At 38.5% G+C, this 23,869-nt stretch overlaps 1 protein-coding gene across 1 annotated transcript in view; it reads right to left on the bottom strand.

The window, feature by feature from the left end:
• Positions 1–23,869, bottom strand: part of TOX (thymocyte selection associated high mobility group box) — a 338,355-nt gene that overhangs the window by 293,252 nt on the left and 21,234 nt on the right. The window lies entirely within an intron of this gene.

Here is a 23,869-nt window from a genome sequence, read left to right as displayed (position 1 = left end):
CACACAGAAACACAAAGTATAGAGTACTGTTTGAGTTCTAGTTATACCGTTAATTCACATAATACAACACATTAGGAAGAGATCCTACATGGGGAGTAATTGCAAAGTGACTCCTGTTGTTGATTTAACAATTGACACTCTTATTTATGACATCAGTAATCACCGGAGGCTCTTGTCATGAGCTGCCAAGGCTATGGAAGCCTTTTGAGTTCGCCAACTCTGATCTTATTTAGACAAGGTCATAGTCAAAGTGGAAGTTCTCTCCTCCCTTCAGAGAAAGGTACCTCCTTCTTACAAAGATAATTAAAAATGAATCTTAATGAAGAATGGAAAGGGAGAGGGAGTAGGAGATGTGATGGTTTGTTGGTGGGAGGGTAGTTATGGGGGGAAGAACTGCTATAATCCAAAAGTTGTACTTTCAAAATTTATATTTATTAACTAAAAGTTTTCTATTAAAATAAAAACAAACATTTCTGCAGACAATGATATTATCTTTTCCAACTACCCCATGTTACATTTTGAAACATAACAAGGCAGTTAATGTTATTCATCACATACTGTTTCTAATTCTCCTATTATTATATCACAGTTCTTTTAAGTATTAAAAATTTATTACTATTTTTAAATAGAGCAAAATATATTACTAACAACATATAAGAGATGTTAGTAATTTCATTTGCTTGCTTCCATTTACATTAAAATTTCCATGATGTTTTTTATTTTGTTTGGAATATTGATTGTTGTTGAACTCACATATTTGTATTTTGTAATACCAGCCTAAAAGTAATTATATTGATTTATACAAAATACATGACATGTACATGGAAAAATAATTTCACAAATAAATGATTCTACCACATTTTGACTCTGTTATGAATGTTTAAAAAGGTTAAAGTTAAATGGAACATTAAACTCAAATTCCAGCCCTCACCCCAATATATACACACTCTTGATGGGTGTCTTACACCTACACTATGACAAACTGGAGTTGAATTTCTAAATGAATGCTTCAAGTAATAACAAATAACTCGTATAACTGTTACCTGGGAATGTATAAACCTCTATCTACGGTTTTATTTATCCTCCTAGGAGGGCTAAGAAACATCTCTGCTATCAGCATTAAATGAAAATTATTAAGATTCCCATTCATTATAATCTTTGCATTTTATTAACTAAACTTTTGCCGTGCCATAGAAATCATCAGGAAAACCTCGAACAGATAAGTGAAAACAATAAATATCCAAAATGCTATTGAGTAGAACCACACTAAATACATTGCTTGAAAGAAAATAGCCTTTGGGGTTAATGGAGGTCTGGGAATTTTGGTAACAGTACTCAGAGCCTGATTTATTGTGAGACCAGGACGTACAGTGCAAAATTTTTTATGTTGGTTTTTCTATCACAGAACTTGAATGCTTACAACATTATCATTGGACAGTATCCCAGAAAATTAAAACAGTCTTGAAATCCATGCATAGGAATTTTGAAAAAGTTAGTGGAAAATGAGCTTATGAAAAAAACAAAAATGTTTTAATACCAAAATAAATTTAACTTTTGAATCCATTTCCCACAAACTCCGATGTCCTCTGCTGTTTTGTTTTGTTTTTAGGTTTGCATTGTCCAGATCATTTCAATCTCCCACTGCAGTCCTTGGCAATAAGCACTGCCACAAGCAAAGTAACCTTGGGCAGTCACTCAACCTCTCAGTCTTAACTTCTCCAACAGTAAATCCATCTTTAAACATGCTGTATATCCAGTCTATGGACAAACACCTTTACAATTTCAATTGAAGAGAGGCAAAGAATTTGTGTTTCCTGCTAATCTTGCTGACCAACTACTTACATGATGGGTAGTTAAGAAATACACTGACAACCAACTACTAATTGCACTTCCTAATTTAGAAAGGTACATTTACAGTTCTCTGCAAAATGTTGAATGTTTATAGAATAAAGCAAAAGAAATAAAGACATAGATGAACAATAAAGCATTTTCTTGGCAAAAAACAAACAAACAAAAAAAACCTGACCACGGGTCAGGAAAGGAGTATTGAGGGACTGCTATCGTGGTACAGTGGAACACTGATATCCCAGATGAGAGATGAGTTCCAGCTGTTACACTTCTTATCCCGCTCTCTGCTATGGCCTGGGAAAGTAGCGGAAGATGGCCCAAGTGCTTGGGCCTCTGCACCCATGTGGGAGACCTGGAAGAAGCTCCTGGCTTCAATTTGGTCTGCCCCAGCCCTGGCCATTGTGGCTTTTTGTGAAGTGAACCAACTGATAGAAGATCTCTTTCTCTGTCTCTCTTTATAACTCTGCCTTTCAAATAAATAAATAAATCTTTTTTTAATTTTAATTTTATTTTATCTGAGAATAGAGTTACAGACAGAGGGAGAGACAGAGTGAAAGGTCTCCCATCCACTGATTCACTCCCTAAATAGCTGCAACAGCAGGAGCTGGGCCTATCCAAAAGCCAGGAACCAGGAGATTATTCTAGGTCTCCTATGTGGGTCCAGAGGCCCAAGCACTTGGTCCATCTTCTAATGCTTTCCCAGGCCATAGCAGAGAGCTGGATAGGAAGAGGAGAAGCTGGGACAGGAACTGGCACCCATATGGGATGGCAGCACTGATGCTAGAGGTTTAGCCTACTATGCCACAGTACTGGCCCAATAGATAACTCTTAAAAAAAAAAAAAAGAAATTAGTACTGAATGGACATTTATCTGCCTTTTTTTTTTTTTGCAAGATACACAGATGGTAACAATGAAATCTAGTGTAAAAATCAGTGTGATATTAAGTACAAAGATATAGTGGATTGCTTCTGGGATGTTAAAGATAGCAACTGAAGTTAAAGAACACATGGAGGTAAACTGAAATCTGGGGAAAAGTTTGGAATATGCTGTAGCTCAAAGGAAACAAAAGATGAGAGTCTAGCGTAAGCATTCGAGGGAGAGAATGGTTTGGAAAACACTGACACACGAGAATGTCCGCCCAATGCTCAGAGGATGCAAGAGCATCCAGGCTTTGTGAACAGAGGACTAGTGGTAAGTGGAGGCCATACAAGGGTTAAGATTTCATGAAAGACAAAATAAGCAACCTAGAGGAGTTAGAAAATTAAATTGTGACTAAGGAAGATCTGACTACCTTTTAGTCTGTTTCCCGTGAGTGGCGCTGAAGCCAGGGACTGTAGATGAAGCCCCTGTGGTGACACGGTCATGCAACGGCACAGGTGAAAAGAGGAATTCAGATATAATTCAATAAGATGAATTGACAAAGTATATTAATAGATGAAGAAAGGGGTGCAGTCAAGAAGACTCAGAGTTTTTTTTTTTTAATCCAGAAAAACAAACATATTAATGACAAAAGAGTAAAGGGACACGGTTGATAAATTTGGTTTCGGAAACGTCAGCCTGAACATATCTGTAAACGCAGTTCGGAACATGCCACTTCCAAATCACGGTGAATTGTCATGCTGAATATTTTAAGCTGAAAGGATTTAAGAAACATGAGGTGCACGAAGGACTTTTTGACTTCATGTGAGAGGCCCTTCTCTATACTTAGAGGAAGGACCCATTCTTGCGTGAGGACAGGAAGAGACTCAGAGGAAAAGAGAGAGGCAGGCCTGGCTATGTCTCTTGAAGTTTATACCTTAGCTCTGGCCTATCACATCTTCCCACCACTCTCCATTTTTCATCAAACAAAGCAAAAAACCTTCAGGTTTAACCAAAACTTCAGGTCTTCATTTCCTTAGGGAGCTCCCTGTATTTAACGTACATTAAAAACATCTGAGCGCTTTTCTCTTGCTAACCTGTCCTCTTACGAGAGCCCTAGCAGAGAATCTAGAAGTGTAGAAGGTAAAGATTTTTCCACCGCTGCCTCCTACATCTTCAACTCATGGACCAAACTTGGACCACAGTTTTGCTTCTCTATGTGAATGGCAAGGGAAAAGAGATGAAGGTGGACAGTTCGAGCCAAAATGCTTACCCATCAACAAACGGTCAGGCAGCATCTGTGCCAGGGGAAGAGAGAGGAAGGCTGCAGAGTCAGGAGGACCAGGCCTCTGTAAAGCACTGTAAACCAAGTGAGAGAATCCACGGGAAGGAACCTCTGCTAGGGAATCCACAGCCATGAGAATCCAGCAAGGGTAAAAGTGGCTCAGCAACAGGATTTCCAGAGATCTCTAAAAGTGCTTGGTAGTAACAGGATTGCAGTGCAAGTTATGCCTCAAGGGGTTAATTAAAATAAGGCTAGTGAAGAAGTGAAAGTGGGAGGTAATTACCAGTGCAAATTAAGGTAAACTGCTCCAGGATACAAGGAACTTCTCACTGCAGGGAAATGCCGGAAGACAAGCTAGAGAGGTGGGAGCGGCTTTGTCAGAATAGTGCTTCTCAGTTCCGGCTGTGCCTACGATGCTCAACACGAATTTTCCCATCATGAAAGTGGAGTCAAATCAAGCACAACTACTTAGGATTTTTAAAAGCAGAATTCATAATAATAATGCCAGAAATAACTTTTATAAATTTATTTATTTATTTGAGAGACACAAAGAAAGAGGGGGGAGACAGAGAGACAGAGATAGAGCCCCCATCTGCTAGTCCACCGTCCTAAACAGCCAGGGCCAAGCCACTCTAAATCTGGGAGCTGGAAACTTAATCCTGATCTCTCATGTGGGTGGCAAGAATCCAAGTACTTGAGCCATCACCTGCTGCCTCCCAGGGCGTGCATTAGCAGGGAGTTGAAATTGGGAGCAGAGCTGGGACTCCAACCCCTTACACTCAGATTCAGGATTCAGGAGTCCCAACTGGGGTCTTAACCGGCAGGCCAAATGCACACCTCAAAGAGACAATACTGGTATTTTAAACTCAACACCTATGCTTTTAAACTCTTAGGAACCCAACTCATTGGACTATCACCTGCTGCCCTCCCAGAGCCTGCCTTAGCAGACATAGGAGCCAGAGGCAAGTATCAAACTTGGGTGCTCTGGAATGTGATCACAGGCAACTTAACTGACATATTAACCATTAGGCAAAATGTCCATCCACTTCGTGTATGTTTTAAATGAAAAGAACATTTCTATTCAAAAATATACTCTGTTCATTTCAGTATCAATGTTTCAAATGTATTTAGCACCCAAAATGTCAGCCCACATTCAATTATATTCTGCCTTACATATTCTCCAGTTGTATCACATGTTGTACACCAAATATTTACATTCCGGGAAAAATTCATCTAATAACAACAACCATGATGCAATCAGTAGCAAGACTAGAGTATCATTTGTGTAGCACTGTATATAGGGGTTTCACAGGCCTAACTTCATGTTGTAATGTAATGTTCTCTACAAACCAAAAACAGTACAAATTAAGCATACCTAATCCAAAAGTCTGGAACCCAATATGCTCCAAAACCCAAAATGTTTTTCAGAGTGACACAAGTTTGATGATATGCAATATTGCTTCATGCCCCAGATTACTAACCATTTTGTGTAAAATTACCTTCAGGCTAATTTTATAAGGTATATACGAAACACAAATGAATTCTGTGTTCAGACTTGGGTTCGATCCCCAAGATATTTCATTATGAGTATATGCAAATATTCCCAAATCTGAAAAATATGAATTGTGACACACTTCTGTTCCTGAACTCTTCCAGTATTTAGCCAGTAGTATTTTATCATTTTATAAAGAATACTGATAGATCTCTCTCTCTGTCTCTTGATCTCTCTGTCTCTGCCTCTCGCTCTCATTCTCACTCTCTCTCTTGATCTCTTTCTTATGCTCTCCTTCTCCCTCTTTTCCTTCTTTGCCCCTTCCCTTCAGTCTGTCGGGTTTCCTCAACAGTAAACCCTTTCCCTTAAAAAAAAAGAAGAAGAAGACTGAAGGCACGGAGACAGCATTGTATGTAACGGGGTTCGAGACCTAGCTGTTTCACTTCTGATCCAGCTCCCGGCTAACGTGCCTGGGAAAGCAACAAACGACAACCCAAGTACTTGGGCCCTTGTCTCCCACACAGAAGACAAGGATGGAGTTTCAGGCTCCTGGCTTCAGCCTGGCTCAGACCTGGCCATTGCAGCCATCTGGGGAGTGAACTAACAGATAGAATCTCTCTCTCTCTCTCTTTCTCTGTCTTTGAAATAAAATGAAAATAAACCTTAAAAAAGAAAAGAATATTGAAGATAGAGAGTCAGAACCAGCTGAGTCACATGGTTTGTGAACTCGGTGTCCGTGCCCTGGAGCAGTTCCCTCTCCCCGTCAGTGTGGAAACAAACGTTTTCCCTGTTCTGGAGGCACATGTAAGTTGAGTATTTTATTGGTATTTTCCACTGTAAAGCCTCTGTGGGAGGGAGCCCATTTATTTTTAAAATGGGACATGTCCAGGAGAGTCATGATGCTTGGTATACAGCAATGTGCTCCTCATTGCTCTGATCCCTAGGTCTCTGAGGTCCCTCTCGAAGAGCTCCCTGAATAATATGGGATCTATAGGTGCACACATTGCCATTATGCCAGCACAGAGATCTGCTCCAGCATCAATTCCCTCCTGGTGAGAGTCCTAAGGTTCCAGGTAGCCCTGATGAAAGACTAAGACTTTTCCAGATGAGGAGCTTAACCAACTGACATTTTATTTACATGGTTGATACCGAATGAAGTTCAATACTTATTGATTCATGCTTGTTTGCTAAGGGCTATGATGTAGAAAATGTGCTATTAAAAGAGGAAAATTTATTTATTGGACTATAAAGAATAGAAGCAATTGAAAGACCGGCAATCCTATATAAGGAACAATCATTTTTGCCCCGTAATCATGGTAAGACAAATGTTCAATGCAATAATAGGCAATTCCTTGCTTCTCGTGCAGGCTTTGGTTGCACAAGGCAATGCATGCACTGGTGCAGGGAGAAGCTGATTCAACTTTTCAGGAAAAAGAAGCATGAAAAAAAAAACTAAGCAAATTATGAAAGTCATGCACTTTAATTCTGCTTGTGCTTGAATACCAAGCTTGGAACAAGTACAGTCTCATGGATCGGTTTATGATCCTTGTAACAGAGCAGAGATGACAAGCAAGAGGCGTGAGCTGTCACTATCTCTATAGTGGTATGGAAATACCTGCCAGCCATCATTCCTCCTGGAGGAGCCTGGAACAGCAATCTCGCTCTACTGGTTGGTTCACCTGTGAACGATTTGGTGGAAATCATAAATCTTACAAGCAGCATTCATCTGACAGTGCACATGGTAAGGTTTGTAAATAGGAAGAATTTAACTCTATTAGAAGGAAGCTTTCAAGTGAATTCAGGATTATAGTACAAATGAGTTGAGAGGTGTGACTCCAGGCACCCTCTTTTGCTTCATGCTTTCTAAAAATTTCTGCTACTGTGCAAAAGAAGAGGGACTCCATGTGCTGATGGCTGTAAGTTTCACATTTTGATTGCATGCTCAGAGCATCATTCAGGATCTCTGAAAAGCAGCACTTGAAAAGGTGTCTTTACATGATATCCAAGGAAAGTAGAATAAAACACCTCTGAAGGTATTGATCATGCTACTTGGGAAAGCTCTAATAACTGTGCCTTGTCAGGCAGGATGAAGCATTAGCTCCCTTTGGCATCATGTTCAAAGCAAGGGTGAGGCAGTGGATGAAATTGAGGCAAAGGAAGAACAGGTAACTCCATCCTGTTGTAAGCAGCCATAGATGGCTGAATGGAAGTTATTTGAAAAAAGCAAATACTACATGACAGACACTCCATGGCTATTATAATACTATACCTTGACCAAAAAAAAAATGTATACAGATATTTTTCCATTTTCACACAACTGAAGTTTGATCATTAAATATTTATGAAGAGGAGAAAAGATAAAATTGTTTTGCCTTGAATGATAATAATCAGAGATCTGTTTTAATTTGTCGCTGTGATCTGAGTATTTCTAGTAAACTAAAGCAGTGACTTAATTCATTCTAAATCTCAGGAAGGAGCTTTTGGATCCTGCAACATCACTTTAGTTTGGGGTCAACTTCACCTTCTTCTTGTTAATGCCATCTGATTGACTTATAACTAATGATGTTTACATATTAGTTCAGTTTTATTTCCTAACACTTTTTATTTTATTTGTGTGGTGTGTTTTTCACTTGGAAAAGGCTTACATTATTTTGTTTTTCAAATTAGAGGTGAACCCTTATTGACTTAGTGATTATATTTAAAGAAAATGTTCCACAGAGATTTGGGGAATTGAAAGCATCAGTCATCAATTGGTCAGTATGGCCACAGAAAGCCAAAGTGTCAATGAATTAATGGCTTGGAACCCAGGAGGTTGGAGTCTCCTGTGTCAGACTACACTGTGGAATCTACTTAGGATATGAATTTTGTTTAATTAATTAATGCCCATATGTATTTTCCATTTCTACCCATCACACTCACATTAAACACATATTTACTAACGCCTTCTTGATGTGTGTACAATGCTCCAAGCTAAAAAAAAAAAATAAATAAACGAGATATGGATTTGGTTCTTGAGGGGAAAGGAAACTAATATTACAGGATGCCTACCACATGACAAGCCTATACTGTATTGTTAGAACTACCAAGGTCAGCTGAGAGACAGAATGGTTTTTAAGTTTTCTTTTAATATATCTTTAATTGTATGTGTCTCAGTTGTGAATTCTCTGTAAATTAAGCAGAGACAGAGACTATAGCCCTCATCCCTTCCTTTCCTTTATCCTGAAATGAGAGAGGAAAAGAACCTCACCTTTCTCTAATTTCATTTCTCCCTTCCCGGCCCTTCATCACTTTTTTTTTTTTTTTAAAGAATTAACAGAGGGTCAGGTATTTCCACTGAACAGGCTTTTTCTGGGCTGCTGTGGAGGTGCATGGGGGTGGGGAAGTGTGGTCAGGCACAGAAAGCTGACTCCAAGGACAGGCTTCTCTTTGTACCTTCATGGACAATCAACAGACCAACCCAGGAAAGGAATTCCAAGTGAAGTTGTCTTAATAGGCTAAAATTAGAAGGGGAAAGGGCAGAGGAAGAAAAAGAAGCAGAGAGAGAGAGAGAGAGAGAGTGGAGGAGAGGCTGCATAAATGTACTTTATAATTTCTCCATCACATTATAATAATATTTTAAGCAAAATTTCCAATCGCTATTTAAATGCAAGCTGGCTTCATCTTACTCTTGGGTTCTGCATATCATGGGGGGAAGGGAACCTCAACAATCAAATGATTCTTCTATCAACATTTCAAATAATATTTTAACAGTCATTCAAATATACTTGGTTATTAGACAGGTTTACTAGAAAAATAAGAGTGCCTTGTCATTTTAGTTTTTAAATCAGCTGTGCAAGGAACATTTATGGAGATGAAATACATTTGTAGTAAGAGTGCTTCGGAATAAATGCTTCCAAGAAAGCTGAAAAAATGATTGTATTTTATTTCAATAGAAAAAAAAAACAACAAGTGAAGTCTGGTCTTGTCTTCTGTTTCAACATCATGTCTCTCTGTCCCTCCGCCTCCTACAATAAATATTCTCTTGCCAGCCCTGCTACTGACAATAATGTACGTGAACTCTGCACCATGCACATCTGTCATTATTAATGACCATGGGAGAGAGAAACGATAACTCATTCTTTTAGGAATCAAGAGACTAAAATGCCTCAGAAATTTCCTTGCATGTTTTTTACTGGAAGAATTTTTGCATTTATCCTTTCTAAATCCATGAAGAAGCTTCAGTAGCAGACTAGAAAACACACTCTTCACTTTAACGTCAATTTTTAAATATTGCCAGCACAGGAACCACTTGTTGATATCTGAATGTTAATTTTTTATCACAATGCTATTTTAGTATATACATAATCCTTTAAATGTTCAGGCTATAAAGAAATTTTATGCCAGGAAACATTAAATTTCTTTACCCACTGGCTGAAATAACTCTCCATATGACCATACCACAGAATTTGCTTACTAAAATACTCCATTCACCAGATTTATATAAAATGTACTTATTCTAAAATGGGTTTTTCAGGTATTTTGTATTTGAATTATGGAAGGAACCTTATATTTTAATATCAAAATATAAACCAAATGCTGCAGAGATAAAGAAAAAGATAAAATTGCATGTTTCTTCAAGAATAAAGATCCCAAAACTCACTTCTTAGAAAAATGAAGGGATGATTGTGTTGATTTTTATGTTGGAAAATAGTCCCAAAGGTCTCTATGAGTCATTTTTAAACTGTGGGACACATATTTGTCTCTGGAAGAATAAAAATATACTAATTCATGTAAATATAAGGTTATTTAAAACTAATTCTTAGGTAACAACTTTCTATCTGTTCCCAACTTTAAGGTACCTAATCTTAATATTTTTTTACTTCTCCTTACCATTAATGTCAATGAAATGTTGTCATGAGGGCTATTTTGACTTACTCAAAATAGACTTTTCCAGAACATAAACTTTCAAACTTCAGTGGATTGGGAAGGCTTGTTTAGAGCCACACTGGCTCCTTACATTGTTTTACAGTTTTGCTAATGTGAAATTCTAGAAATGTCAACCTTTGGCAATGGTATGGTTTACATTTTTATTAGTAGCTCTCTTAGGAAGGGTAAAGAAATATTAGAAAAAATAATTCTGTGCTTCAAGGGACTTGTAGAATACAGTAAAACATCCACACATTTTTAACATTCTGTGTCCAAATCTCAAACTAAAATACAGTTTCCCAAATGCAATGCAGAGTAAAAGTGTAATTGGACATATCCATGAATATTCTGTAGCAATAATTCTGTGTCCTTTGTCTGCTTATATGATAACTTATGCCAAATAATAAGGGAACAGGCCACACAAATAAATACAAAAATAGATATGTCAGCCCCATGTATCTGTCCAAAAAATTCCAGCATCCTCTGGGTACTACACTTCAGCATTGATGAAAAACAGCCTTTGATCTGAGAAGAATTCTATCATCAAAGTTTAAGAAAAGCCATCTCCTTGATTTTTATGTTTAGTTCACTGAATGAACAATAATTAGTCATATTTCAATATTACAATTTTATCTAGTAGCAACTAAAATCTGCACTCACTTCATCTGCATTCCCTTTGAAGAAAAGCTGAATGCAGACAAACATGTTTGATGTTTTTTTTTTTAATTATATGATGCCAAGTCACCAATCTGAAATTGTCATTTTCAATTTCATTTTTGGTTCAGAGGTAAATATATTGAAGTGAGGCATTCATCCAGCTTTGTGTTGACAGTCTGATGGTCAACAAATAGCCACAGCATTTTTCTTAGTTTTGTGGAAAGGAAAGGAGAATGTGAGGCTTAGGAGAAAGAGAATGAGAGAGGAGATTCTCTACAAACTTTCGCGTGAATCAGACCACCTACCAGAGCCTATGATTAAATGAAAAAACTTGTCTGAATTTTGGGTGACGGGGGCTGTGACAGCACATCCTCTCACCCCTCAACTCCATCTCCGCTTTCATTCTCTCCCCACTGAATTATGCCTAGATGACAGAATCAGCCTAGGTAATTTGTTTCCTCTTCTCTTTGTCACTGTTTTTTTTTTTTGTTTGTTTGTTTGTTTTTACTAAATAGACTCCATTCTTGGTATTATAAAGGGACCTATTGCTTCGCCCCACTTAAATTTGAAGTCACTAAGACTAAAAGAGAAGTTACCAATAGAGATCTCAAGGTATAAAACCATTCAGTTCTACAAACTGCTCTGAATCAAATTAGTCTGAACACTTTATCCTTAAAACTGCAAAAATATTGTGATACTAAATATTCAATATTATCAGTCAGGCAAATTGGTCCAGGTCAAATGAGCAAATCTAAAAAATGAGATTGCTAAATTTCTCGGCTTGATAGCTTCGTAATAAATAATGTGCTTCTATTCAATCTGTACATTAAGTCTTTTATGTGGCCTTAAGGCACTCTTTGATGGCTGTGCCCATTACAATGTAGCCATAGAAACTGACACATTTATTTCTTGGATTAGTGTGCCATTGAAAATATTAATATGATGCAGTAAATGGGGATTTAATCTAATCTACTGATGGTAGGATGAAGTTAGTAAAAGGTTGAGTGCCCTTACGGAGAAAGAAAGATTATATCAGTAGAGAGAGGCTTGTTATTGGTTACAAAGATCAACCAAACAGCCTATGACATATTATGTACTGTCTGTGTTTAAGCAGACTTCGTCAAACTCAGCATGCAAGACTTTCTGCAGGCTAAGGAAGGCTTTGAAAAGAAAATATATCTTTCTAAAGATGTCAATATCTAAGCTGAAACACCTTTTATCTCTAAGCATAAACAAAAGAGCAAGCACCTCCCCCCACATTCTGTGAAGCTTGGTACCCAGGGCAATGCTGGGACACCCCAAACCATTTTTGTGCATTTTGTAATGTGTTTTGATTTTAAGGCATTTGCTTAGCCTTCTAGCTTTGCCAAAGGTTTAAAAAAAAAAAAATCAGAACTTCCTCAAAGAAAAGCAATTCCTCCCCAACCCCCCAACACATTTGGAGAAAAGCCCACTAATCAGTTTTACCATTAATTTTGTTAATTTCTAATGTAAAATCAGATACTAATAAATATTCCTTTTATTAGGGGATAGATCACATCTGACTCTGGTGTCTCCTAATAATTCACAGGGCTCCTGGTCTGTCCCCCCTTTACTCAGCAGCAAACCACATAAATTTCCAAGATAGATTCTGACAGATGAAGCATTGTTGAAAAGCAAAGTACAGCACTTTGTCCTTGAAATGTTAACATGTAATGCCATAAAGTATTCAAATAATAATTTACTCAATCTTTCAGGGTAATTAATTAAAATGCTCACAATGTTGGAGAAAATCACCTTGAGCTCACAAACTTGCATGCCCCCCTTCTGTCTCTGCATGCAAGCTGCCCCAGCAGACCTACCACATGCTTTCCCAGTTATGGGGTTTGATTTCAGAAGATAATAAATAGCCAGGATCTAATTTTGCCATGTCACAACCGATTATGTTTCACAAGAAAAGGTGGAGAGCTCACCTACCAGATGAAGGTGAAACATAAAACCACTTTTATTTATGTCATGTGTCCAAATTCAACTCAGCCTGGCCCTGGGTACTGTGAGTGTGGACTCCCACTGTCACACGAATTTATGTACCTCCAGAAAGTGTCAAATATAAACATAAATTTAATCAAAGGGATGGAAACCTTTATTATAAAGAAAATAAACACATTTTTGACATCTCATATAAATTACTTTAATGTGTTTTTTTGCTACTTTTCAAAAGGTCACAGGGAAAGAATAAGACATTAAACAGATACAGCCTTTGGCTATATCTTAATTCACGTGACGATTGATTAGTGGTATTTTCAAACCTGGACTTATTTTTTAAAGGTATTTTTTTCTTTCAAAAGTTCATTTCATCTTACCATTTTAATCAATCATACCATTATACCTTTTACATTTATGCAAAGATAAGTAATAAGGGAAAATTTAGGATAGACATTTATATTTCCAATTTATATCTCCACCTAAGTTTTTGAACCTCCAAGTAAACTGAAAGATTCTAGACATTTTCTGGATGAATTAGGTCCAAATATGTTTCCAGATAACAAGTTTAATAGGTCCCATATAACACTTTGGGTACAGAATCCAAGGCAAAGTTTGGACATCCTACATCCTGTTTCTGTTCACGTCAGGAGAATGAAACAGAAGGCTGATAACAATAGAGGAACAAGCCCTGGGTATTACTCAGCCGTTCCCCTTAGTTGCATAGGCTTTGGACAGAATTTTAATGACTAAAAAAATTGCATATGATGAATAAGGATGTCATTTTCAATTAACATGAACAAAGGATCATTCCCATATTTGGCAAATGAGGTAGCTGTGGTGTAAGAAAAGCTGGAGCATTCACAGACAATGCATCACCACTTGCAAATCAAAACAAACTGATGACATTTGGGTAGCCTTGCACAGTGACATGACTACACAATTTTTTAGCAGGTACCAGTTATAGATCACACTAATGACTTTTTATTAACTAAAAACAATGCTGATCTTAGTATTATTAGCAGTTTTTGCAATGGAACACTTAAACAGACCTAAATAGACTATAAACTATGCCAGCACCCAAGTTTATTTAAGATAAAAATATAATATTTCATGACAAATTGGAAATTGTGATATTTTTAAAAGGATTTATTTGTTTATTTGAAAAGCAGAGTTGCAGAGAAAGGAGAAACAGAGTGAGATCCTCCATCCACTCCCCAAATGCCCACAAAGCTGGGACTGGGACAGGCCAAAGCCATAAGCCAGAAGCTTAATCTAGGTCTCTTAGGTGGCTGGCAGGAACCCAAGTATTTGGGCCATCATCCTCTGCTGCTTCCCCAGGCCATTAGCAGGGAGCTGGATGGCAAGTGGAGTAGCCAGGGCTTGAACCGGCAGCCACCTGGGATGCCGGTGCTACAGGCAGTGGCTTAAATTGCTGTGCCACAGTGCTGCCCCAGAAATCAAAGTCTTAATAATGCTTAACTTCCTTTAGATTCACTTTGTAGAAAGCCTGCTACGAGAGCTTCATGCTGATGGCAGACTTGGCATGTGTGTCTAGGGCAAGTTATATGTGCTATGAGGTAGTATATGTAATTGTGACATAAGCATGCACATTTATGACACAGAGAAGATATCAGGATATAGTATTAAATAGCATAAGTGTTTAGAGCTGTATGCAGTAGCCTTTATCTTTTGGTCACTTCTTCTTGTACATCTGCTTCCTATGGTGTCATGTTTCTAGATCAGTTGGTGGAGAATCATCATAGTGAATTCTTTCAGATCTTCAATAATTTGGAGGATGCATGCAGTTAGAGTTCCTGCAGGTCCCTCAGCTAACCCCTATTTGATTTAACGATGGTGTGCATTAGAAGTGACTTCCCAAATTCAGTAACTTCTAAGGAATTTCATTCACTCTTTCATGGCATGGCAGAATCTGAGAGAAGCAAGAACTATTAAGCCAGAAATTCTGTGGGCTTCATAAAGAGCATTCTCCAGGGATGGCCAGTCTGATTGAATTCCCCACCAGACTCAATATGCTTGTCATTGATGTGGTCAGGTGCTTGCAATGTGCTATAGCCAGGTATAAAATCATTTTTTCCCAAATGTGTTCCACTGGATTACACAAAGTTTAAGAAGTGGTAGTGCTAAAGATCTCAAAGACTTTCATAAGCTAGTATGTTATGTCTCTAAGAGGAGAATATTGAATGTGGTAATGTTTTATTTGACCTGGCAAGACTTCTCTCTAGGAGACATTAATAGCTTTATAAAACATACATATTTGCAGTACACAGTCTGGAAAATAACTGAATTAAATTAAATTATTATTACATACTAATAGCCCCATAATGCTTTAAGTTTTAGTTAAATCTAGCTCCCCTTTCATGGAACTTATCACATTCTATGTCATACGACCAAACATCACCTAATGTCAAGAGGTAGCCATTCTGTGTATCCTGTATCCTTCGTGTATTTCTAAATAAACATATAAGGAACAAGCAAACCAAAGAATGTCCCAGGCTTATTAGCACCTCATATCTACAGGAATACCTCCAAAGGATGGAGGAACCAACATGTTGGCAAGAGTTGGATACAACTTTCCTATGGTCAAGAGTTCCTCAGAGAAGAAATCCGAGTACCTCCAAATCCCTTCTTTAAGCTGCCTTCTCAGCAATCCTCACAAATCCTCGTTTGTGCTCCTGGTTCACGTCTTACCCCTCCCCTTACAGCAGCTTCTTCAATCTTCACCTATATCTTCAAGGTCACTAATCAAATGCATCTCATCACTCTGAGCCTATGATTCCAGTTCCTACTTCATGGAATAACCAGGCACAATGGTTTGAAGAACTTCCAAGCTCATACTACAAATCAGCTTCCTTCTACCTCTGTTCTTACTTGTTTCCCTGCAGTTGCAAAGCACCACTGCTCGCTCTTTCTTTCTTTCTTTCTTTCTTTCTTCCTTCCTTCCTTCCTTCCTTCCTTCCTTCCTTCCTTCCTTCCTTCCTTCCTTCCTTTCTTCCTTTCCTTCTTTCTTTCTTCCTTCCTTCCTTCCTTCCTTCCTTCCTTCCTTCCTTCCTTCCTTCCTTCCTTCCTTCCTTTTTTTTTGACAGGCAGAGTGGACAGTGAGAGAGAGAGAGAAAGGTCTTCCTTTACCGTTGGTTCACCCCCCAATGGCCGCTACGGCCGGTGTGCTGCGGCTGGCGCACCGCTCTGATCTGAAGCCAGGAGCCAGGTACTTCTCCTGGTCTCCCATGGGGTGCAGGGCCCAAGCACTTTGGCCATCCTCCACTGCACTCCCGAGCCATAGCAGAGAGCTGGTCTGGAAGAGGGGCAACCGGGACAGAATCCGGCACCCTGACCGGGACTAGAACCCGGTGTGCTGGCGCCGCAGGCGGAGGATTAGCCTAGTGAGCCGTGGCGTGGCTTTCATCTGCTGAAGACAGCCCCACTCCAGTCCCACTGAGTCCTGAGCTTGTTTCCACCAACATTCATTCTGTGAGGTTTCTCCACTTGCTCTTTCTCTAGTGGCATTGTCTCATTCACATGTAAATCTGCTCACAGCTCTTCTATCCAGAAATAACCACTGGAGTTTTGTCTTTCTCAGCTACTGCTGTTTTCCTTACCATCTCAGGTAAACAAAGAGCTACCTGTTGTCTGACTAAAAGCCTCAGCACTCTATGAGAACTATTTTTACTATGGTACCAGTGATGCTCATGTTGGCAAATTCCATGGCTATCTTCCAGTTTTGTTATAATAATAGTCTCAGCTGATGACATACTCATGACATACTCCCTGGGTTTCCATGGCGCCACTCTATCCTGATTCTCTCTGCTAGTTCCTTTTTATTTCCTTTGCATGGTTTCTTCCTCTGTGTACCTCTTCAAACTTGGGCTATTTCATGATTCCATCCCAGGTCAATTATTCTCCATTCCCATTAAGTTCTTGTTAGTCAGAGCTCAATTGTGTGCTTAACTCTCCAGGCATAAAACTATTTCCTTATATATAAAATGCAATTCTAACAGCCCATGTCTCATAAGCTTATTACAAGAAATCAGTGTGGTAACTCATGTAAAGTACTCTACACAGGGCTTCATACATGCCTGGTATGTGATTATCAATAAAAATTATTATCATGTTGGAAATAATTTTCTGTCTCAATGACTAGAATCCAACCAATCACCTATATCTTCCTTCCTATAAACATCACAAATTATAGCATTAATCTCTACCATGGTGGATCACATCACCATTTCTATCTCTTTCTCCCTCTATCTTCATCAAGATCAGTGAGTTTGGGACCAACATTTTTAAGCATTGGGTTAAATCATCACTGTGACACTGTTATCACATATGGGAGTTGATAGTTCAAGTCCTGACTACTTAAACATCCCATCCAATTCCCTGTTGATGTGCTTGGAAAGGTAGTAGATGAAGCTACAAGTGCTGGGGTCCCTGTCACCCAGGTGGAAGACATGGATGAAGTTCCTGGATTCTAGTTTCAACCTGGCCCAGTTCTAGCTGTTGAGACCACCTGGGGAGTAAAACCAGCATATGGAAGATATCTTTCTCTCTAAATTCCTCTCTCTGTCACTCTTTCAAATGAATAAATCTTAAAAAAATTAGATCACTGATTTTCAAAATTTGTTATTAAAAATCTCTAGGGTTCCTTTTCTAATTTTTGGTAAGGGATTAGTTTTTTAAAATTTTTTGCTCCTATCATTTTGGAAGATATGTAATTGACATACCTATTTTCTAGCCTATACTCATAAATCCATTCACTTGACAGAAGCCAGAGTAATCTCTCTAAAATCTACAACTGGTATCTTACTTACTCAATAATCTTCTAAATTATTTCTTATAAATATCAACAATCAGCTACCAAATTCCTTAACTCCATCCCTCTTTTTCTAGGAAAACCAACCTCCAGGTAGCATCTTCCAAATTCCTGATGATTCACACCCACTTCTTGGCTTATGCTAGTCTCTTGACATGGGAGATGCCTACCACTTTTATCCTGGATAATTTTTACTGATTCTCTACTTTTCACCATCCCTTCTTCTCCAGGAAATCTTTTTAAAAAGCTAGGTCAGGTGAGGGTCCCATTTTGTACTCTTTGTATGCCATCCTACCTTAGCACCTTCCAAAATACATTGTAATGTGTGTGTCTGTGCCCTACCAGACTATGAGCCTTTCTACACAGTGACTGCATCCTATTTACTTTTAACTCCCCATACCTAGAACAAAATACATGGTGCTCTGATAAAAACTATAGTGCTCCAAAGTAGAGTGGAAAAAGCACTGAACAGGATTGGCAAACAATGATGAGCTGGATACAAAAACTAACAAGGATGCAAGGTCTAGAAGTGGAATCTGAGACTGTATCTGAGTAGAGTCAGAAAAAAGTTGACAGTTCTACTAATACTTTCTCTGTGGGCATAGAATGAGGTCATGGTAGAACTACTATAGTTGAGAGTATTCTGTCCTTCCTATGCACGTAGGTTTTGAGGTGAGAACCTCATTTCAATTCTGACTTCCTTACTTACTGGTTGTGGGTTGTTTAAAACACCCAATCTTCATTTCTCTATAACAGTGTTCATCCTCAAATAACCCAGTGACTTATATCCAGACAAAGACTATATGCCGAATGCATCGCTTTCTTTTGAAATATCTTCGTTGCTACAAAATCTTTTGTTCCAAGTCATATAAATGTTCCTTCAACAAATGTTCTCCTTAATCTAGTAAAATTATTTAATATTTACAGCTGTCTTTATATCTCCATCGTAGGGGGAAATACCTGTCTACAAAAGGTATCTGAAGTCTACTTTTCTTCTGAGGTATAAACTTTTTAGCTCATGTTCACTTGCACTTAGGAGGTCTTAATTAAACAGTAGAGTTACTTGGTAACTTAAATGTTTAGCTGTAAATTCTAATTTTCCCCCTATTAATTCAACCTTTTAAAAATAAGCCAGCAGGAATTAATTATAGACTTGATCAACTTTTATTGGTGTGTTGGTAACTGCCAATAATAAAGTTGCCTACAGGAAATTTCATATCATTTGCATGTACCCATTGGCTTATGACACTAAACAAGACACATATTCACTGAGAACATCAGACTATCCAAAGAGTGATGGCAATAGTAAGTGAAGCCAGCAAACAAAGATTTTCAATTATTATTTACTAAGAAACTATGATAAAATAAAAATAATATGATTCCAACCTGGTTAAAAGCCACATGTTTCACAGAATCTGTAATACTCAATATACATTAAGTGTGTCTCTAATAACATATATACTTAGCTTAAATAAAAATAACGATAAAAATGAAAAGATGGATGGAGGAAGAGATGTTATTTCTGGAGATAGAGGGGACAGTGATAACATTTTTGACATTTTATTCTGTTTATTTCTGTAAAATTTAAACATTAATATATATGTCAATCAATATTTATAAATATCACATAAGTATAATATTAAATTTATATATGGTATGATATATAATGGAAGCACAAGTTGCAGTATCATAACAAAACTATTGTAATATAACATACTATAATGTAATACTTAATATTATAAATTGCATAGCAGCATATTATTATAATCATATAGTAAATCATTATACAAATACTAGATTTGAAAGATTTGTGCAAATAATTGGGGTTTTAATTATTATGTCTATTGTTATATTATTGCAAGTAGTAATAATAAAATTGAGTTTGAAAGGTTTTGTCATTAAAGATTTAAAATTGCAGACCAATAACTGGAATGAGTGCAATGCAGGAGGACTTCTGATGTTGTACGGGCTTAGCGCTCCTGGCTAATGAGCAGTGTTCCTTCAAGTCATTTAGGCCCCCAGGGAGGGTCACATTGCCTCAGACAACTCTTCAAGGGAAACCCATCTTTCAGTAAGCTTTCATCCTGGTCCCTAAAGAAAGGATACTCAGAGGGAAGCGTTGGCCTAGTTATTAAGACGCTGGCATCTCACATCAGAGTGTCTGAGTTTATATCCAGGCTACACTCCAGATTCCATCTTTCTGCTGATAGGCACCCTCAAAGGTAGCAGGTGATGGCTCAGGCAGTTGAGTCTCTGTCCCCCAAGGGAAAGACCCAGATTGGCATCCAAGTGGGAGACCAGGATGGAGTTCCTGGCTTTTGGCTTCAACTTGGCCCAGATATGACTGTTGAGACTGCTTGGGGAAATGAACCATTGGATGGAAGATATCTCCCCCCTCCCCCCCACAGCTCTCACTCTCCCTCTCTCTGTCTCATCTCTATCTGTCACCCTGCCTTTTAAATAATTAATAATTTTTTTTAAAAGAAAAATAGTATCCTATCATAAAAATCACATTAGAATAGTAAAAAGGGAATGTAGTGTTTAGCCTAGCAGTTAAGGCACCCATGTTCCACACTGCAGTGTCAGGGCTCAATTCTGCTCCCCAGCGTTCCCACTCCTCCTTTCTGCCAATGCAGATGATTGGGAGGGAGCCAATGATGGCTCAAGTAATTGAGTTCTTGCCAACCCTAGAGTGAGGGGTATGGAGGGGCAACAGCAGCCTTTGTAAGCATTTGGGAAGTGAACCAGCAGATGGGAGCTCTCTTTGTCTCTCTGTCTCTCAGATCATCATCAGCACCACCATCATCATACCATCATCACCATCACCATCATGTTAATTACAATAAAGAAATACAAAATAAATCTATTCTAACAAATCTTCTAAAAACATGACTTCTATAAGGTGAAATAATTTAGCATTTCTGGATGCTTTCACTGAGCCAGTGACTTGAATGTTTAGGCAGGTATGCTGGGAGTATCAGTGGCTTTAAGAATTCAGCAGAACTGAAGGACCATGGAATAGACTATAGAGCTGTATTCGTTTCAACTCACTAATTTAGCATAGCCTCCTCTGTCACTTGCAGAGCACATCAAATTTTACGTAATTCATGTAAACCACTCCCTGAACCTCAGTTTTCTTTGCTGCAAAATGGAGAGCTACATGCCCCTTCCCACCACAGTGTTGCTATACATTTCAAATGTATGTACAAATGCTCTGAAAACTGTAAGGGCATTTGACATCTATAATTAAAGGATAATTGCTTCTTTCCAAGCTAATAATAAAAGTATAAATGGAATGATAATGTCTTTTTCACACTCTCATTATCACCTGGTGAAATAGACTATCATGGTTTCCAAAATGACATTAATTAGTTTAATTTTCTAATACCATTAGCATTCCTAAGAATATTAGTGCCCATTTGAAGAGCTTTTGCTCAATCTCTAACATGCAGGGAATCACTAACCCGTCTTAACTTCTTTACACTGTGACAATTACTTTTTACTAATCTCACACCAAAACCAAAGGTGTGAAGTTCAGACAGTGAAGTTCAGACTTGAAAGTGAATTATTCTCCTGTTTTTTGGAACACAGTAATGACACCATTGAACATGGAATCCAGATGTCTTGCAACATCTTAGAAGCCATTTTTTTTTTTTGTTTTGTTTTTGAGACTTAAAAAGCGAGATTTATGAGAGTCAAAGACCTCCAGCCAGAGCAGCACGGAACGGGGTTAGCAGCCATTCTTAAAACACAAACACAGCCGGCGCCGCAGCTCAATAGACTAACCCTCTGCCTAGCGGCGCCAGCACACTGGGTTCTAGTCCTGGTCAGGGCGCCGGATTCTGTCCCGGTTGTCCCTCTTCCAGGCCAGCTCTCTGCTGTGTCCCGGAAGTGCAGTGGAGGATAGCCCAAGTGCTTGGGCCCTGCACCCCATGGGAGACCAGGAGAAGCACCTGGCTCCTGGCTTCGGATCAGCGCGATGCGCTGGCCGCCGCGCGCCAGCCGCCGCGTGCCGGCTGCAGCGGCCATTGGAGGGTGAACCAATGGCAAAGGAAGACCTTTCTCTCTGCCTCTCTCTCTCACTGTCCACTCTGCCTGTCAAAAGAAAAAAAAAAAAAAAAAAGAAAAACACAAACACAAAAATTAGAAGTCTATAATTTAGTTACAAGATTAAAACTCAAGCCAGAAATCCACAACAAAGGCAACTGGGATTCTGCTTTACCTACAATGGTCACAATATCATGGTCAGGAAATTTTGGAGAAAACAAAGAGATTGCTCTCATCATATCCTGTTCTTTCTGATCCTCTGCCCAAGTGGTGTGTTGTATGCACAAAACTCTAGAGGCATCTTCACCACTTAACCCTCACCACAAATTCTATCCATGAAATACTATCATTATTTCCATTTTGCAGATAGGTTGAGGCCCCCAAAAGTAAAGAAACTCACCTGAAGTTTCCTCTGATGCCTCTACACTTCTACTTCCTTCATGCATAGGATCCTTTCTCGTGTATGGCACAATCTGCTCCAATGCTGCCGGGCAAACCCAGCTCTATTGCTCAGTTAACTCAATAATTAGCACACAAGTGAACTGTGCTATGGCCTTGACCTAGTGGTTATACAGAATGGCCTGGAAAATCTCCAGTGTTTTCTTGGGAATTGCAAATAAGCTAATTTAAAAGGTTTAAAATATTTCAATATTTTGTTGTAAGAATATATGGTGTTAATATTTTGTTTCTACATGTCCTGTAAACATAATTGTTGTCCTTTGTACTACTTCAGGAAGTGATGGTCAAACCAGCTCATGAAAGCATATTGTTATTTTCCAATCTGTCACAGTGGGCTCCTAAATTTTTACCAAAATGTAACTCTTACCTTTGTCATAACTGAGATAAATTACTTGCACACTATCTGGTCAGAGGGAACACTGAAGGAAAGGTGAAGCAGCTAGTACAGATGTAAAAAGTAGAAGAGTAACAATGAGCTAAAGTGAAAGAAAAAGGGCGCTTATAGGAACATTCCAGAAACACAGCCGACTGGATACCTGAGGGAGCACCGACATCTAGGTTCAACAACAAAGTAAGCTCAGCAACTGTCAGATAACAGTGAAAGGTACCCTTTCCCATCTTTTGAAACTTTGTTTCTAAGGAACTGACCTATTAATTCCTTCAAATACAGTGTCAGAAATTCTGGAATATTCACTTGCACATGTCAACCAAAAAGGTTAAGAACAACTGACTGAGAATCTGGCACCATGAAAATATTTTCTCTGTCATACTATTCTGTCTGCATTTTTTTTTTTATTTTTCAAATGTAATTTTTTTTCATTTCCAAACCCAAGACTTCTTCAAGTTGAGAACTTAGCCTCCTTGACTTCTGCCAATATTCTATGTGTGAAAGATAGAACAGGCTGATAGAAGGCAGGTGTGTTGTGGAAGCCTGCATACTCCAGGGCCTTTCAAGTTGCTTAATCAGAAATGCTAGCATTTGTTACAGCAACACAAGGATCCTAACAATGATGATAATAAAATTGTGAGCTGGGCAGGAAACTGTTCTGAGAAGACGCCTGGATCTGGTTGCTTGGTTTGTTCCTCCTGGCCCTGCTAAATCCTGGGCTCCTTCCCAGCCCTCTGGGACCACCAACTACCTTCCTCCTGGAGCAGCCTCCTTGATCTCTGACTCCCAGTTGCCTTTTCCAACTTACGATGCATGACATGCCCAATCAGTACAAGGAAACATGTGGGAAATGTGTCATTTGTCACTTCCATCAACTCAAGCCAAAAATGATTCTGGTGTACCTCAATCTCAAAAAGTGAAGTTTCCTATTAAGATGTTATGGAGGAATCAGCTAAACCCTTATTCAGAATCTGCTCTAAGTTAAGTTTTGCTCCTTGAAAACCTACTTGGCTGTGGTTTTAGGCATATTATTATTAAGTTATGCTGGATGCCATGCTGTCTTTCCTTGTGTTACGTAATAAATGCTTTTTGAATGTAGTGTCTGTCACAGGGATGACACTCTGAATGCTAGCAATT

The sequence above is a fragment of the Lepus europaeus genome, chromosome 4 (assembly GCF_033115175.1).
Source record: "Lepus europaeus isolate LE1 chromosome 4, mLepTim1.pri, whole genome shotgun sequence".
In the NCBI taxonomy this organism is placed as follows: domain Eukaryota; kingdom Metazoa; phylum Chordata; class Mammalia; order Lagomorpha; family Leporidae; genus Lepus; species Lepus europaeus.
This window is presented reverse-complemented; position numbering and strand designations above follow the sequence as displayed.